The sequence below is a fragment of the Dromiciops gliroides genome, chromosome 1, assembly GCF_019393635.1.
Source record: "Dromiciops gliroides isolate mDroGli1 chromosome 1, mDroGli1.pri, whole genome shotgun sequence".
Taxonomy (NCBI): Eukaryota; Metazoa; Chordata; class Mammalia; order Microbiotheria; family Microbiotheriidae; genus Dromiciops; species Dromiciops gliroides.
The window spans coordinates 747,731,346-747,735,097 of record NC_057861.1 but is presented as its reverse complement, the minus strand read 5'-3'; positions in this window follow the sequence as shown (position 1 = coordinate 747,735,097).

Below are 3,752 nucleotides of genomic sequence, written 5' to 3'. Positions count from 1 at the left end.
AGTCTGGAGAAAGAGGGAAAAATTGGAACTCAAAATCTTATCAAAACAGATGCTGAACACTATCTTTATATATAGCTAGAAAAGAGTAAAATATCTTTATGATTAAAAAATAAATGTGGAAAACTATCTTTACATGTAGGTAGAAAAAATTAAATAGCATTAATATGGAAAAACCCCCAACATTTTCTGTATAGAAAAACATGAAAGATGTGATTGCTGAAACACTGTTTCTGTTAGAGGAAAGTTGCTGTTGCCAGGGAAACAACAGAGACCACAGAAGGGAAAATGTCATCTGGATTTTTTCTCTTTTTAAAGGGAAAACAACAGAATCTGCAAAGGTGTGGCCAGTGAAATTGTTTTAAATTAAAATTAAATGTTGAAATTCAGGTGCAGGGAGAGGACATCACTAAGTGTAAGAAAGATGAAACAGGGTCAAAGGCAGATTCCCATCAGAGCATCTATGACTTTTTGAAAAAAAGGAAAGGGTGTTAAGGTACCTGGACACAACAATGATCTAGATGGAAAAGGAGGACCAACCAAATCTAGCAGCAAGAGATAGAAAGAGATATTCCATTCTAAAAAACTGTAGTCCTGGGGCAGCTAGGTGGCACAGTGGATAGAGCACCAGCCCTGGACTCAGGAGGACCTGAGTTCAAATCCGGCCTCAGACACTTAACACTTACTAGCTGTGTGACCCTGGGCAAGTCACTTAACCCCAATTGCCTCACCAAAAAACAACAACAACAAAAACCAAAACTGTAGTCCTTTTAAAATATTTGGCAGTCAACCTGCCAAGGCAAACCCAGGAACTATATGAATGCAATAAGAAAACTCTTTTCACACAAAGAAAATCAGATCCAAACCAATGGATAAACATCAATTATTCATGGGTAGACCAACATAGAAATGACAATTCTACCTCAATTAATTTACTTCTTCAATGCCAAACCAGTCAAACCATCCAAGAATTATTTCATAGATCTGGAAATAATACTAACACTAATCAGCAGGAAGAAAAATAGGTTAAGAAGGATAAAGGCATTAATGAAAATAAATGCAAAGCTAAGTGGGCTAGAGATACCAGAACTAAAGTTGAATTTTAAAGCATCAACCATCAAAATTATTTGGTACTGGATAAGAAACAGAGTAGTGGATAATTGTTCTTGACAATAGATTGATCCAAGATAAAGCCAAAAGTCTCATGATGGAAAATGCTCTCCACCTTCAGAAAAAGAACTATGAAGTCTGAAAGTAGCCTGAAGCATATTACTTTCACTTTTCTTGTTGCTTTTATGTGGTTGTGGTGGTGCATTCTTTCTTGTGTTTTCTGTTCCTTTTGTTGGGATTCTTCTCTTAAACATGATTAATGTGGAAATATGTTTAACATCATGGTAATATATAAACTCAGATTGCTTTCTGTCTTGGGGAGGGGCAAGGAAAGGGAGAAAGGGAGAAAAATATTTGTAACTCTAAATCTGACAAAATTGAATGTTAAAGGAACAGTAACATTGTGGGATGATCAACTGTGATAAACTTACCTCTTTTCAGAAATCCAATGAGCCAAGACAATTCCAAAGTCCTCATGATGGAAAATGGTCTCCATGTCCAGAAAAAAAGCCCTGTGCAATCTCACTGCAGATTGAACCATACTGTTTCTCCTTTTTTTCCCTGAGGTTTTCCCCTATTGTTCTGATTCTTCTTTCACAACATGACTAATGCAGAAAGATGTTTCATGTGATTGTACATATAGAAAATTTATCAGCTTGCTTTCTGTCTTGTGGAAGGGTCAGGGAAGAGAAAGAGGGAACAAAATTAGGAACTCAAAATCTTATCAAAACAGATGTCGAACACTATCTTTATACATAGCTAGAAAAGAGGAAAATACTTTTATGATTAAAAAATGAATGTGGAAAACTATCTTTTCATGAAGGTGGAAAAAAACTAAACAGTATTGATATGGAAAAAACAACATTTAATATGTAGAAAAACATGGAAGATGTGATTGTTGAAACACTACTCCTGCTAGATGAAAAGTTACTGTTGCCAGGGAGACAACAGAGACTGCAGAAGGGAAAATGTCGGCCCGATTTTTTTTCTTTTTAAAGGGGAGACAACAGAATCTGCAAAGGAGTGGTCAGTGAAATTGTCTTAAAATTAAATGTAAAAACTTGAGTGCGGGGAGAGGTAATCATCAAGTTTGAGAAAGATGAGACAGGGCCAAGCTGAGGGTAGATTGCCATCAGAGCATCCATGAGTTTTGAAAAAAAGCAAAGGGTGTCAAGATACCTGGGCACAGCAATGATCTAGATGGAAAAGGAGGACCAACAAAGTCCAGCAGCTAGAGAAATAAAGAGACATTCCATTTTAATAACCTGTAGGCTTCATAAAATATTTGGGAGTCAACCTGCCAAAGTCAGCCCAGGAACTCTATGAACACAATTGGAAAACTCTTTTCACACAAAGAAAATCAGATCCAAACCAATGGATATACATCAATTGCTCATGGGTAGACCCAGCTAATATGATAGAAATGACAATTCTGCCTAAATTTATTTACTTCTTCAGTGCCAAACCAATCAAACCATGCAAAAATTATTTCATAGACCTGGAAATAATACTTTCACTATTCACCAGTAAGAAACAAAGGTCAGGAAAAATAAGGGAACTAATAAAAAATGCAAAGCTCAGTTGGCTCACTATAACAGGTCTACAACTATACTTAAGGATCAGCCATCAGAACTACTTGGTACTGGCCAGGAAATAGAGTAGTGGATCAGTGGAATAGATTATGCCTCCCTCCTGATGGGCATGGGAAGGGAGAAAGGGAGAAAAATGTTTTGCAATTCTAAAACTTATAAAATTGAATGTTGAGGTAACATCAACATTGTGGGATGATCAATTGTGATAGATTTAACTCTTCTCAGGAATACGATGGTCCAAGACAGTTCCAAAGGACTCATGATGGAAAATGCTCTCCACATCCAGAAAAAAGAATTGTGGAATCTGAATGAAGATTGAATCATACCATTTCTACTTTTTTTAGTTTTTTTCTTTTTCTGAGTTTTTCCCTTTTTTTTCTGATTTTTCTCTCATGATATGTCTAATGTGAAAATATGTTTAATGTTATTGTTCATATAACATATATCATATTACTTTCTTATTGATGGGGTATTGAGAGGAAGAAGGGAAAAAACTGGCTCTCTAAATCTTATAAAAACAAATGTTGAAAGCTTTCTTTACATATAGCTGATAAATAATAAAATTTTTATGATTAAAAATAAATGTTGAAAAGTTTCTTTAAGGGCAGCTAGGTGGCACAGTGAATAAAGCACTGGCCTTGGATTCAGGAGGACCTGGGCTCAAATCCAGCCTCAGACACTTGACACTTACTAGCTGCGTGACCCTGGGCAAGTCACTTACCCTCATTGCCCCACCAAAAAAAAAAAAAAGAGAGAGAAGAAAAGTATCTTTACATGTAGTTGGGAAAATTAAATAGCATTAATATTTAAAAAAAAACATCTTCGGCATAGAAAAACATGAAAGATGTGATTGCTGAATCACTGCTCATGCTAGATGAAAAACTTCTGTTGCCAGGAAGACAACAGAAACTAGAGAGTAGAAAATGTCGTCCTGATTTTTTTTCTTTTTAAAGGGAAGACAACAGGATCTGCAGAGGAGAGGCCAGTGAAATTGTCTTAAATTTTGGACCAGCAGATATCTAGCCAGAAAAGCAGTGATTATGATGGTAAATG